Source organism: Peromyscus californicus, unplaced genomic scaffold (genome assembly GCF_007827085.1).
Source record: "Peromyscus californicus insignis strain IS unplaced genomic scaffold, ASM782708v3 Scaffold_3__1_contigs__length_106647218, whole genome shotgun sequence".
In the NCBI taxonomy this organism is placed as follows: Eukaryota; Metazoa; Chordata; class Mammalia; order Rodentia; family Cricetidae; genus Peromyscus; species Peromyscus californicus.
The window spans coordinates 104,524,041-104,539,184 of NW_026294551.1; the positions used below are offsets into that span (position 1 = coordinate 104,524,041).

At 44.5% G+C, this 15,144-nt stretch overlaps 1 long non-coding RNA gene across 1 annotated transcript; it reads left to right on the forward strand.

Moving 5' to 3' along the window:
• Positions 1-4,206: 4,206 nt before the first annotated feature.
• LOC128121934 (uncharacterized) lies at positions 4,207-10,079 on the forward strand. Its single transcript, XR_008222292.1, has 2 exons — positions 4,207-4,531; positions 6,134-10,079. It is a non-coding gene; the product is annotated as an uncharacterized LOC128121934 (long non-coding RNA).
• The last annotated feature ends 5,065 nt before the right edge of the window (positions 10,080-15,144 follow it).

Genomic DNA, 15,144 nt, shown 5'->3' on the forward strand with positions numbered 1-15,144 from the left:
ATGAATGTGATTGCCAAAATTCCCTTCACGTCTCCAGACTTACACAAGTCTTCATAAATCACTTCTGTAACAGCAGCTACAATTGTTTGCACTGGCTGCCCTCTTGAAGATGTTGCAGCTTAAAACCCAAACCAATGTCTCTGTCACTGGTACACCATTCAAAGTGAGGAAGACCTTAAACATCAAGGTTGTCAGAGCCATGGAAACAGTCCCCTGTGAACACCAGAAGTAACTGGAGATTGGAATAAAAGTTGGTGGTGGGAAGAACCACAGATCAGGTTTAACACAGGTCATTTGGACTAATTCAGGAAGGTCAACATGGGACAGTCCCATGCCAAGAGGAAGCAGGGCTTTGACCCCACTGCCAACATTTTGGATCTGCTTAGTGAACTAACCTAGGCAAATGTTGCTCTAAACAAAGCTGGTGCTGTCCAAAGCTTTGTTATGGCATGACTGGGTTGTTCATTACACTTCTGTAGCCGTAACCAAAATGCCTAGCTGAGTGACTTGGGGGTATGGCAGCTTTTACTGGACAGATGTGGACAAATGACTACTCCACCTAGATAAGGCACTGATGGTAGCCCAAAGATAGAATTCTACCTCAGTCCTACTTAGTGAGAATGTCTCTCTGTATGCTGTGAATATGTGTGGCTCCCATTGGATAATAAATAAAGCTGTTTTGGCCTATGTCAAGAAAGCTTACAGCCAGATAGGAAATCCAGGCAGAGATACAGAAAGAAGGGTAGGGCAGAGTCAGGGTAGAAGACACCAGCCTGCCGCTGAAGGAGCAACAATGTATCAGCAGACCGGTAACACCATGGCCGGGTAGCAACATGCAGATTTATAGAAATGGATTAACTTAAGATGAAAGAGCTAGCTGGTAAGAAGCTAAAGTTGTAGGCCATACACTTTGTAATTAAGATAAGCCTCTGTGTAATTATTTTATAAGTGGCCACAGGACTGCGGGTGGGAGATATTTGTCCTGACTGCTGGGCAAGGCAGGACCAGAGAAATTTGTCTACAGTGAGCCAGTGAGTGTATTTGGCTTACTTACAGGGCATGGGTGAGATATTACTTATAGGACTGTAGGTCTCACCAGCACATGGATGATGACTTCCCCAAACCTGCACAGATTAAGCTCCCATCCATTAGCTTTCCACCCACTGCATACCCTCGGACATCCTAGGACTGCAGATAGCTGGGCAGAATTACACACATTTGAGAAGGGCTTCAGGAGACAGTGGCTGGAATCTCAAGTCCCTAACGACCCTCCCCTCCACTCTTATGTGTCCAACAGGCCTAATCTCTCAGGACTCTTGCAAGAAATTGCAGCTGCTCTGATGAAGATAGGATGGCTCTTCTGCTCAGAGGACAGTGTTTGCAGCCAGAAGGAAAAAATATTATTTTTTTTATTAAGAGATTTTCTATTCATTTTACATACTAACCACAGATTCCCCTGTCCTCCCTCCTCCTGCCCCCCAGCCTTTCCCCCAATCTGAGGAAAGGATTATTTTAGCTCACAGTTTCAGAAGTATCTGTCTGTCATGGCTAGCAAAGCATGGCAGAGCAGAACATACATGTCACAGTGTCCAGGAAGAGAACAAACTATGGAATACAAAAGGGGACAGGGAAAGAGAGATCCCTCACGGACATTTACCCAGTAACCTGCTTCCTGGGACTAGACCACATGTTCTGTAGTTCCACCACCTCCCACAGACTATTCAAATTCTGAATTCATCAAGGAATTGCTTCATCCATTAGGTCAGAACCTTCAGGGTCTACTCTCTGTAAATGTCCTCACAATCCCACTGAGAGATGGTACCCTAAGCATGACCCAGTCCAAACATGTAGAAGGACACTAAAACATTCTGAGGAAAGGAAACCTAAAAGCATCATCATGGTGTCCAAGTTCTTCAGCAGATTTGTGTGTGTGTGTGTGTGTGTGTGTGTGTGTGTGTGTGTGTGTGTGTGTGTGCATGTGTGCATGTGTGTGTGCGTGTGCATGCATATCTATGTGTGTATGTCTGTCTGGTTGGCTATCTGTTCCAGGATATACGTATTACCATGGTGGTTTGAAGTGCTAACAAATACTTTAAGAATATGAACAGTCCAAGTGAAAAGCAGTCCCTTGAGGCCACTCTGCCACCTCTTACCTCAGAAGTCTTTGCATACACACCGCCTTCTAACTTTTACTTTCAGCTCGACTAAAGAGAAAGAATTTTCTAGCTACTGATTTTTTCATCAGTCAAAGGTAGTTCCTGAGTTAAGTCACTGAGTCTGATGGTTATGGGTAGGAAATTTCCAGCTCCTTCCTGGCTGTTCTTTCATTGAGAGCATGCCAGCTACTTTCTCCCTCCCTGCTTCTTACCCATTAGTAGACTCAGCATCTTCCTTAAAAATCACTCTTATTCTCTTCTGTGAACATACCTTCACATACCTCAGGAAATTAGCTAATATGTTCTTACAGAAATCCCTGGGCTTCATACAGTGCATGCCACCATGTTGTATGTATTACACAGTCATTTCTACTTTCTCTAAGAGAACCAAGTATGCCACACTCTGTCAGTTTAGGTCAGGAGCTGTCCACCATGAATCCCCAGTGAATCATCTGTGAAGGTTTAAGAAAAGTAGCAGACACCTCAGAGAACCTATGGGTTCTGCTTTTGTTAGTCATGGGGTTGACATTAGCTTGGATGTTTCAAATTGGAATTTTCTTTTCTTTGTTATACAGGATCTCATCCTGTTGCTTAGCCTGGTCCAGAACCCCAGACCTCTTGTCTCCATCTCCTGAGCTTGGGATAACAAGCAGACCTTATCATGCCCAGCTCTTAAAGTCTCTCTCTCTCTCTCTCTCTCCTCTCTCTCTCTCTCTCTCTCTCTCTCTCTCTCTCTCTCTCTCTGTGTGTGTGTGTATGTGTGTGTGTGCTCACACGCAATCGTGTGTGTGTGTTCTCCTGCATGTGTGTGAGCATGTGAGTGGACTTGCAGTGTGTGCTTGCTTGTATGGAGGCCAGAGGTCAATGCTGTTGGTTTTGCCGCTGAGCTGCCCCTCGTGGCTGGTCACCGCCCGCGGCGGCCATGCCCGTGGAGGAGCGTGCTGATTAAAAGAATCATAGCCATGATTACCTTTTTAGAGCTTTATTGGGGGGGGGGGGGGGGAGGAGAGAGAGAGAGAGAGAGAGAGAGAAGGGGGGGGAGAGGGAGAGAGGGGGACCGACGGGGGGGGGGGGGGAAGGAGCACAAAGGAGAGGGGACAGAGAGAGCCCACAGAGGGCCCACCCCCTTTTTAGGCTGGGAAGCCGGCAAAGGCTGATGACGTAATTAAGGACGTAAATAAGGACCAAAACCTTACAAATGCCACTTGTCTTCCTTGGTCATTCTCCACCTTATTTTTGCAACAGGATTTCTCAATGAACCTGGAGCCTGGGATTCAGTGAGGCTGGCTGGCTAGCAAGCTCCAGGGATCTGCCTGCAGCCACACAAGGCCCAAGTGCTGGGATTACAGAAATGCTGTTTTGCCAGACTTTTCATGTTGGTTGGGGGATATAGACTCAGACCCTTATGCGGTAAAATACTCTAACAACTGAGCCACTTCCCTGGTTCCCCAAACTGGATGTTTCAGAATATCACAGATCATTTGAAAGTACAGCTGAGGCTACGAGTCCCTGTCCTTTGTCTAGCCAATGGTTTTATGTCAGACATTTTGCCATTTAACTGTTTCATGATTTTTTTTTAGTTAAATTCTATTAACCTTTACCCAGTTCCCCCTACAGCTGCTGTTAGAATGAGTCATCAAAATATCATTTGTCCCTGAAAATATAAACAGAGCTTTTGAAGTGGAAATCTTCATTGATCAGTGCAATCCTCCTGGGGGTGGGGGTGGGGGGAGTGGGGAGATGGGGGTGGGGGGGTGGGGGGATGGGGGGGTGTTCAGAAAAATACTCAAGAAAAACAACAATCTCTTTCTTTGAGAGTCGGGGCAGCCTGTTGACATTATCTGTACACAAAGCCCACTCAGACCCTAAACAGCAGTCTGGGGCCAGACACAGAATGCCTAAACAACTACAGCTGCGCTGGCCTATAGCTCTGGAGCTGCCCTGGAATGATGGAAGTCTGCTCAGTCTGCCTCCTCCAGCCTTGGAATCCAAACCCTGTTCAAAGCACTTTGCTGGTCATTCCACACACATGAAGAAGGCTTGCCCCAGCGGGGATGCATAGGCATGGTGCTGTTCACTAGTGTGACGCTCGGGTGTGAGAGCAGAAAGAAGCTTTGTTAGCAGGGAAAATGATCAACTGGGAACCTCTAGGGAGACTTTGTCAAATAGCCTGATGTCACAGAGGAGAGAAGACCCTTGAAAGATGTCCACCTCAGAGATCTGTGCACAGATGTCCTCCATGCTTAGACTGTCTCTAGCCAAACTGGAGGTGCTCTGCTGGTGATCATGTGGAACCCACTTGTGTCCTGAGCCAGCGGTGTGGAGTTTCACACCCCTGCCCCCTTCTCCCCAGTCTTACCTGCGTTTTCTAAGAGGTAAGTGATTTTTAAACCCAGTAAGAGCAGACATGCTCTATCTCTTGCCCCTTTCCTTATTTGAAAGTCCTATTAACCTGATCTAGACTGAACTGATAAAAGCAATGGGGCCAGCTTATGAGGGACAGAGCCATTTCTTGCTTGAAAATATCTTCTGCTGCTGATCATCATTTAAAATTAATTCTCAGCATGTATGGTAGTGACTATTGTGCTACACTGCCCCATCCCCAATGGAAATCACATCACCCTTCTGGGGCTAGAGTGAAATCCTAGACAAAATTACCTAGCATATGAAAGATAGGAAGAGGGAAAAGGCTTACTCTAGGTGCACAGCACTGGACACTAGGGAATATTCTTCCCATTGTAAAGACAGAATACATAAAGAGGCAGTGCAGGGAATTAATAATCGTTATAATTAGCAGAACGCAAGCATGGTCTGGAACTGCTGAAGAGATTGTATACTTGCTCTATTTGATCCTCTTAATAATGCTGAGAAAAAAAGACTACGCCAACCATCACTCTGACTTTGCAGGCGAGAAAATGAAGGCTTTTCCTAGATGTATACCGCTGAGAAGTGAGGCAGCTGGGGTTCCACTCCAAAGAGTGGTGATGGCCTGTGGGAGATGGCTGAGTTGGCTGTGCAACCATGAGGACCTAAGTTCAAATCCCCAGCACCCACATCAAATGCCAGGCATGCAAATGTAGATGTAGCTAAGCTCTTTTCTGAACATGTATGTTTAAAGCCGTAGACTAGTGAATCTCTTGGCCTTGGTCAGCGTAACTTCTTCCAGCAATGAGGTCAAAGCAGGGACTCAGGTCAGGTAAAGTGCTGAAAATAAGTGACTGTTCAGAGTGCTTGATCACAATAGAACATTGATGTCACTTCACCTAAGCCCAGGAAATGTCAGGGAAGAGGGGAAGAAAGGAAGGACTGCGGGAGCCAAAGGATGGGGAAGAGTGTGATGGAGTGCTGTCTTTTGAGCATGACATAGCTGTGTAACTAACTGCCTAAATGGAGGCGGGGAGGGGGGCTAGTTTGGAAGAAGAAAGGGCCAGTGGGAGTGGAAAGAGGGTAGTGGAGGGGGTGAATATAGTCACAGTGTACTGTATACGAGCATGATTTGTCAAAACTAAAAACTACTGAATATTTTTTCAAGCTGGATATGATGTACAGGCCTGTAAACTCAGTGGTGAGGAGTGAAGACAGGAGCATCTCTGAGGTCTGCTGGCCAGCCTGCATGAAAGAAAAGCTGTGAGCTTCAGGCTCATCAAGAGACTTCTCTCAAGGGAATAAGGCAGAATGTGGAGCAGGACACCTACTTGTTCCTCCTCCACCACACACATGGCTGCATACACCATACACATAAACACATATTTCTTCCTCTACACACAAAAAACAGTGCTGCTAACCATTATGCTACATGCCTCCATTGCTATAGAGGTGAAATCTCGACATCCAGGAAGAAATTTGAAGTTCAAAAGAGATAGAGTGCCCAATGAGATGAATATATATAAGCAACCCCACATTTGACCTCTGTCTTCCCTGGATCTTTGGTCTATATTCTACTAATAGCCACGATGACAATTTGGTATCCATTCCAGGTATGAATACAGCCATGAACAGCCTACATCAGATCCGTATCCACTGCCGTTCAGCCCGTCAACTCACCACTATTTATTTATTGCACTGGAGGATTCTTTGAAGTGGGAGCGTCCCTGGGCACTTGAGGATGCCTAGCAGCCTGTAATCACTGGTCCCTGCAGCTCCCTCCACCTCAGTTGGGATGATAAAAAAATGCCTACATGCCTGGCTAATTGTCTGCTAGGAGAACCCGCTCTCAGTCAAAAATCCCGTACTCAATATTTAGTACGCAAATAGTCTGTGCTTGAAAGAACAGGTTTCTGAAGGTCTCAGTTTTCTCTTCAAATATACTCACTAAATAGATAATCACCACCTTAATCATAAGAAATAATACATGTGAAATCATGATTTTTCACTTGCTAATTAAGTCTTCCCTAAAATGCATTAAGGTAACTAAAAATTTCCACGTACCACCTAAGTGCATCTGTACCTCCTGAGGTTTATGTTATCTATCACACCTTGGTGAAGACTTAGATATTTGTCAGGGAGCCTTAGAAGCTGTAGAGTGTTACACAAATTCAAGGTGCTCTCCTCTCCTAGAACGAGGCAGGGCACTTGTCCTAACTGTCGAGAAAGAGAATGGACGGTGAGGCTGGAGTGGCCTCCCTGGGGCAAATGACGACTACAGCAAGGCGATTCCCTTGCTCATCGGTCAGGTTGGAGCCTGGAGTACCCGTGTGAACCTGTTATGGCATCTCCTTTCAGAGCTTCCTCTAACATTCAGGAGTACAAACGCAGTGGGAGATGATGAAGTGAAGGGAGCCAGGAGGTGTATACTTAACACTCCCAAGGTCCACCAAGTTTCAGTTATCTCTGTCACAATTATCAAGAGCAGGTCCCACTCTGGGAGAGACCATCAGTAGCTGCAGCACAGTACCTCCCAAGGAGAATGCTATTTCGGAGGCTTGCCAATGTCTGCCGGGGGTAAACATGCCTTCTCTGTGCTCCCCTGATGAGACAGCTGTGTGGCTACTGTATCTTCTTGGATTCATCACAGGCCCCCAGGAAACCGTTTCTCATTTGAAACCAGTGTTTCTCCCCTATGTGAAATTTAACTCACCCAAAAACCTTTTTAAAAACTTAACGTATGAACCCAGACCCCAGACTGATGGAACCAAAGCCGTGGGCGTGGACACAGACACCAACAGTTTGCAAGCCCCTCAGCTGACCGCAGTGCACATCTTCGGTTAAGAACACTGTTTTGATGATGGAGGGGAAAAAGTCTTGCTCTACTTGAGTTCTGTAACCAAATTATACGCTTCGTTCTGTTCTAAGATTTCCGCAGCCTGGCCTTTCCTTCACCACTCCCTGAGTGGAGAGAGCACTGGCCTTGTGTTTCTCTACTTATTTTTTTTTTCACTTCAAGTTTCAAAGAAGGGGCTAAATGACAATACTGAGCATTCATTGGGCACTTGTGTTGACAAATGGGGTCCTGTTTTGTGTGTAATTTGCTGGGTCCTCGAGATGTGTAGATATTATTATACTATAAACTGCTTTGAAAAACAGAGATGTGAGTTGCCTTCTAGAATGTGCCTTTATTATTTTGCAGAACATCACCTATCTCCCACCTACAAGGTTCTACCAGGAGCTGCCATTTGGTACAATATTTCTCCCAAGCCTGTGAAAATAGTTGAGTGGGTTAGAGACAAATACAGACCATTTGTCAGAGTGATTATTCCCTTTCCAAAAACCATCCAATTAGCTGGGCAAGAGAAAGAGGTGAAAGAGAAGGGAAAAGGAGAGGAGGGATCTGTACATCAGCATGGGGCTATCTCCTTCAACGCACAGCAGAGGTTAGGTGCAGTTGGCAATGTTCTCATATAAGGAGGGGGACAGGAGGCTAGTCTACATCGGGCAAGAAAAATGAATCAATTATGTAGCTCATGTGATAGGTGGAGAGGAAGTCTCCATGGCACTCAACATCTCAGCTGCTTCTGTTCACTTCTGACACATTTGCCCTTGAACTCTGGGAAAACCTCAACAATGTACAACAGTCTCCCCTTTTCATATGTTAATCTGAGTAGGTCTCTATTACCAGCAATCAAAATAATGTAAATCAATATGACTGTGTGTGCAATATGAGGAAGGTGTTCAAAAAGGTATAAAACTCTGACAAGTACCAATCAGAAATTTACAACCCAGGAAATACAAGGTGCAGGTCAACTCCAACGCCACACTCAATAGCCATGGCATCTTGATGGGCATTTTACTACTGTGGATCACAGGGGTTTGATCTGTGAAAATTAAACACTAATATAACGTGGTACTTTGGTGGGGTCACCACTAATCATAATCCCCACCCCTGTATTCAACTTGGAAGAGATTTGTGAAAGCACAGAGGTGATTTCCGAGGGCGTATCACCCAAGACTGGGCATGACCTGGGTTTCATGTGATCAAAATCACCTCACCTCTCTCCTTGTTCGTGGCCATGAGAGAAGAGGAAGGCTGCCATCCGGTCACCCAAAGAGGCAATTTCTATACTCCTGACTCCATGCAGTCCAGGGGGTATCAGAGCAGCCAATTAGGATGTTTTATCCTCAAAGTGTTCAGTGAAGGCAGGTGGGAAGAACAGGTCACAGAACTCCAGGTGCAAAAAAGGAAAAAGTTCACTAGGGCATGTGCTTTGAAAGTACCTTATTCTAAAATAAAAAATGATTTAATAAAAAAAACTGGGTCATTGAGTTGAAATGCATCAGGATCCTCATTAAAAGTTTAGTTTTCCTCATATGGATCCCCAAAAATACAGGAATGTGAGAACATTCTATTTTGGGGGAGATCATAGAAAAAGTTGGGCCTTTGAAAGTAGACAGACCTGAGTTCAAGGTGGGGCTTTGTTAGGTCAGTGGTTTCCATTCATGTACCTCTGATTCTCTCTCTCATAGTAAAGCATCCTAAAATGCATAATACATTTAATTAATAAATTTGGGCTGGGGAGATGACTCAACTGTGCAAGCATAAGGATATGAGTTCAATCCCTAGAACACACTTCAAAGTACCAAGTGTATTGGCAAGCAGTGTAACCCCAGCTTTGTGCAGGCAGAGAGAATGGGACCCTCGGGCTTGCTGCCAATCCCATCTAGACTACTTAGCCAGCTCTAAGCCAATGAGAGACTGTCTCAGAGAAAAGGTGGTTTGCACCTGAGGGACGAAAGCAGAAGTTTCACTTTGGCATTCATACATACATGTGCATATGTACCCTTACACATAAGTAAGTTAATTAATTAGTTTGTTGTCATATGTCTACAATGTGCTTACCATATATGTTCAATGAAATTAGTCGCCTCTCCTGTCCCAAACACACAGATTCGGTGTGGCCCATAAGAACATGTACTCTGCGACCAGACAGGGCTGGCTTTGAATACCCCTTCTACTTTGACAATGCTATGACATCATTCTCCTTTCAGACTCTCATTTCTTTCTCAATAAAAAGGCAATGACAACACCCACATGAGAGAGACCCTGATGACTCTCACTCACCCAGTTCCTCTTCCTTCTGCACAGGAGCACAGTTTCACTATTCATTTCCAAGGCTGACCTAAATGGCATGGGGAAATAGTGTTCAGTCCACTATCTCAGAGACCGCTGTAGGACACTGCTCTGGCCAAGGAAACGGGGGTGGGGGGGCCCTCGGGTGTGTGCTGCAGACTTCTGGGAAGGTCTTTGTTCCTTCTTCCAGGCCTCTCTTACACATCTCTTCTTGCCTGCTCTGCCTCTGCTGCCTAGGATTACAAATCTTCAGGACAGACTGTGGATGAAGCCAACAACCAAGAAAAGCAGAGAAGGCACGTCAAAAGATCCTGGGGACGTGTATGGTCATTTATCCCTCAATCAACCCATACTGAAACCTGCCTTAGACTGAGTTTCCTGTTCCTGGCAATAATAAATGACCTGTCATTTCAACCAGCTGCAGTTGCAATTTCTGTCGTTGCATCCAAAAGTATCCTAGCTGATGAGGGTTAATTACGATACTACACGTGTTAAATCACTTGTCCCAGTCAACCCTGGCACCCCAGTAAAGGCAAAACAAATGATTATATCTTATCATTGACGCCTTCATCATGATCATCATCATTACTAGTCACATAGCTCCTCACAATAAAAACAACTGCCACAGCTACAAAAATAACATCGACCACTTCCTCTGTGCCAGCCACAGTTGTAAATGCTTAACATATTTAAATTATTTAATCTTCACAACAGCCCCATAAGATAAAAGTTATAATCATCCCAATCTTCCAGATGGGGAAAATGAGGTGCAGAGGGACCAAGTAATTTCCCTAAGGGCACACAGCTGGCAGGTGATAGTTAAACCCAGCAGCTCAGCTCTGTGACACAGAGGGAGGAGAACCACAAGAAAGTTGATTGGCTTCCTGATGCGGCCTTTTCTTACCAGCTGCTAAGTAAAGCCAAGGCAGGTGAATAAGGGTTCTGAGGAAGCGCTAACCAAAAGATGGAAGGTGGGGTGGTATGGGAGTCAGGTGTGCTTTCATGACCTGAGTAAGATGCATAATCACACTGACACTAAATTGCCTACACTTAAGAGGGCTGGGGATATGACTCCGTTATCAAAGTGTGCCTAACACACAAGAATGAGGACTTGAATTTAATCCCCAGAAACCACTTTTAAAGAAGAAAATCCAGACCATGTGGTGGGGAAGTGGATGTATGCAAATCTCTGGGGTTCCTTAGCCAACAGTCTAACTGAATCATTGAGCTCCAAACCTTGACTAAAATGAATGTTAGCTTTGAATCTTCAGATATGTGTGTTTCATTTGGAATACCCCAAAAGGTCAGGAAATTAGTGAGGACCCTTAGGGTGGAAGGTTTCAAAAGAGTGGTTGAAGAGTTAAAAGGGAGTAATGGAATGGAAATTCAGTGGGGATAGAAGGGTATGGTAGAGGAAGAATGAATAACATTAAAAACCTTTCAAAAAGTCATATGGAAACCTAATACTGTCGAAGATTCCAGATGGGTAGGTAGGTAATAGACAGATAGATGATAGATAGATAGATAGATAGATAGATAGATAGATAGATAGATAGATAGAGACAGATGGATGATTGATAGATGACAGATGATAGTTTAAATGAAGTTACTCTATGATGAGGGAACAATGCACCTACTAGGCATCACAGGCTAACAGATAAAAATCCCAGTAACAGGAATGGGTTACCTCTTTTAGAATTGCTGGTCATTGAATTTCCATAGATCCCCCCAAACATTACAACCGTTGACAATCCTAGTGGATTGTTAGAATTCAACAGCAAGACATCACATCTTCAGTCACATTTGAGTCATAGAACACAAAGAAGTCAATCTGGTACTAACCTGGAGACTTCATCTCTGCAGATATCTTTCATAGTTCTGGAAGGGGTTGTGCACAACACTAGTATAGAAAACGAATCATCAGTCTTATGCAGCTATGAACTGAGAGCGCCACAATAATGAATGACCTGACAAGACATGCATACTGCTGTAATAGTGGCATGAACATTGTGGGAATAGCTAACTGCTTTCTGATTGATTATTAAATCCACTCTGGAAGAGAACATACATACCTAGCACCATTATTGGGCCAAGAACCTGTGTATAAGCCCTAGGGGAAAACCTACTACTATTACTCTGCTAAATGGACATAATAATATACCAACTCCTAGTAAATTATCATGGATTGGTGTATCTCTCAAGCCTCATCAGAGAAACTTCTGCTTGCATTAGATGGTAAATGACACCAACACCCACAACTGGCCAAAGTGTAGAGAATAAGAGACTAGGAATGCCTAGCCCTAAATAGGACACACACACACACACACACACACACACACACACACACACACACACACCACCTCCTGCTGTCCCAGAGCTCAAGGATCACTGTGGGAGAGAAAGAAAGAGTGTAAAAACCAAAAGCAGCAGTAGTCACAGGGAAAAATGTCTTCAGGATACAGGAAGCTGTTGTACATATGAGCTCACACAGATAATGACAACATACACAAGACCTGTACAAGTTTAAGCTGGACCAAAACACAGCATGGACAGAGGAAATGGACTCAAAGCTCAACCCCTAACCAAGGAACCATTGGCAATTGATACCTGCCGGGATGGGGAGAGTAGCTATTCTTTAAAACTGCAGCCCCTGATAAATGAACCACACTCCAGTGGAGGGCTACATATCTAAAACTATGTGGAAGCACAAGTTGGACTCGATAGGTTAAGCACATAAAGGAGACAGAGTTGGGTGGGTGGGATCGTCTCATTGTTCTGGGAGGAGTGGGGGGGGGTGAGTGTCATCAAAGTACATTGGACAAAATTCTCAAAAATACTAGTTCAAAAAAAAGGCAGACGGCATCATCTAAAGATGACACCTGAAGTTGACGTCTGTTCACTCATGTTCTTACAGGTTCATACACACCCTTGCACATGAACACACACACACACACACACACACACACACACACACACACACACACACACAAATTGGAGGTAGAAGAAGGATCATTCCCTTCCTGAGGGATTATTCTGAGAACTGAGCAGAATGGTGCAAGTCCAGTAGCTTTGCAGAGCCCATACAGGCACTACTGAAGAAGAGCGATCACAGAGCTTTGCTGCCTCGCCTTCCTCTTCCTTACCAGTTGTCTGCTCTGTCTCATCTAGGGATGACACAAAGAAGAAGAAGTACTTCAGGAAATTGTATGAATGCCAACCAAATCAGTTGTTACCTCTTTAATTTAAATTCCCTTCTCTGCTGTCCTCACTGAGGAGTTTGTTAATTCCCTTCCAGGTTCCATTTCATAAGCAGGGTCAGTTTGACTCATTATCTCCCCATAGGCACCAGGAGAATGAAAGTCAGCTGTCATTACTGACTTATCCCTGCTCTGAATAGAATCTGGACTGAGAAGTCAAGGGTGAATTCCCTAGTACATGGGTTATTAACCTTGCAGGCAAAGTTCAAGGATTCTTGGATGACCCCCCCACTCAACAGATGGAAGACCCTTAGTTCCTTCCAGACAAGTTCGGGTGGTGAGCTTTGAGGAGGAAGCTTGAGGCCACTACTAAGGAAACATTGTCGAAGGAAGCAACCCATTGTAGAACCAAACAGAGCATGGTACCCAGGTTTGGTCACAGTGAACTAGACAGGATGCAAAACAAAGCAGATCACCTGGACCAGCATCTAAGAGCTTCCCTGTGGACAGGCTAGGTTGTGTAAGTTCACTTAGCATACAGAATGGGGTGATTTTATTTATATATGTGTAGTTATATATGAATAACATGTGTGTACAAATACATGTGTATACCATCACACACTACGATAAGTTTTTAGAAAGGCATTAGTAGATTTCATTATTGTGTGATTTTCGTAGGGTATACATTCATAAACTAAGACAGTGGGGATATCTGACAAGATAGACTCTTACAGACCACCATCAAATATGTGGTTTGTTGTTAACCAAAAGGTCTTTATGCAACACATGACTCTATGTGTGTTTGTGTACAAGAATGTTTGTGTGTTTATGTGTACAGATGCTAATCAATATTTCTCTTACGTAGGAAAATGCCCTCCATTCGTCTAGCAGCTGCTTTCTAGCTGTGTCTCCCTTCCTTTCTGAATCCAAACTTTCAGCTTCTTTCAAGCCCATGCCAAATTGGTGTGTGTGTGTGTGTGTGTGTGTGTGTGTGTGTGTGTGTGTGTGTGTATGTGTGTGTGTGTGTGTGTGTGTGTGTGTGTGTGTGTGTGTGTGTGTGTAGGTCAACCTTGGATGCTACTCCTTAGGAGTCATCCACCTTGTATTTTTAGTCAGGGTCTCTCATTGAGACCAAAGAGTTTACGCTGGCTGGGATGCACCTGTTTTCATCTCCCCAGCACCTGGGTTACAAGCACATGCCGTGAAGACCACCTTTCTGCATTGGCTTGAGGGACTCAAGTCAGGTCTTCATGTTTGCACAGCAAACACTTTCCCAGCCCCACCTTCCCAACCCCTTTGGTGTAGTTGTTTGTTTTTTCGCTTTTTTGAGGGAGGACCACCACCCAGCTCCCAAATCACACACGGAGGCTCATTCTTAATTATGAATACCTAGCCATAGCTTGGCTAGTTGCTTGCCAGCTTTCCTTAACTTAAATTATTCCATCTATCTTTTGCTTCTGGGCTTTTCCTTTTCTCTTATTTCTGTAAATCTTACTCTTTCTCCGTGGCTTGCTGTGTAGCTGGGTGGCTGGCCCCTGGGGTCCTCCTCCTACTCTGGCCTCCTTTTTTCCTTCCTACATCCCTTTTCTTCCCAGATTTCTCCTTCTCTTTGTCCTCTCTGCCTACCAGACCTGCCTATTTCTCTCCCCTGCCTTGCTATTGGCTGTTCAGTTCTTTATTAGACCATCAGGTGTTTTAGACAGGCAAAATGACACAGCTTCACAGAGTTAAAAAATGCAACATAAACAAAAGTAACGTATCTTAAAATAATAACCTACGACATCTTGGCAATCCTGACTACACAAAACCTTTTCTTTTCAGACTTCTGCTGATCTCTCTCATTCGCTGAGTATTCTACCACATGGAACATGCTTTCCACCATGGTTCCTGCCTCCTTCCTGTGACTTCCATCTACATATTATCAATTTTTTCTCAGGATCACTGTACTTCCACAAATCTGTTCTACCCTACCTCGGCCCAGTTACACGGTTTCTGCCCTAGATTCAAGACCTCAAACTTGATTCAAGACCTCTGTGAACACTCTCTTGTTCTTACAATTCACCTTTTGTGAACTCCCTAATTCAGTAATTCAACAGTGAGACCTCTCCCTAATGCTTCGCTGTCAGTGGTCACTCTTTATTCACCTTTACTGCCTTCTTCAAACAGCTGAAATTCATGATCAAGAACTGGATCATATCATTTGGGGAATGCCATGAATTTTCTTACTTCTTCTCTTCCTAATTTGCTTCTCTAGCCAAGGCAAGGCCAGAAGTCACCTATGATGGGC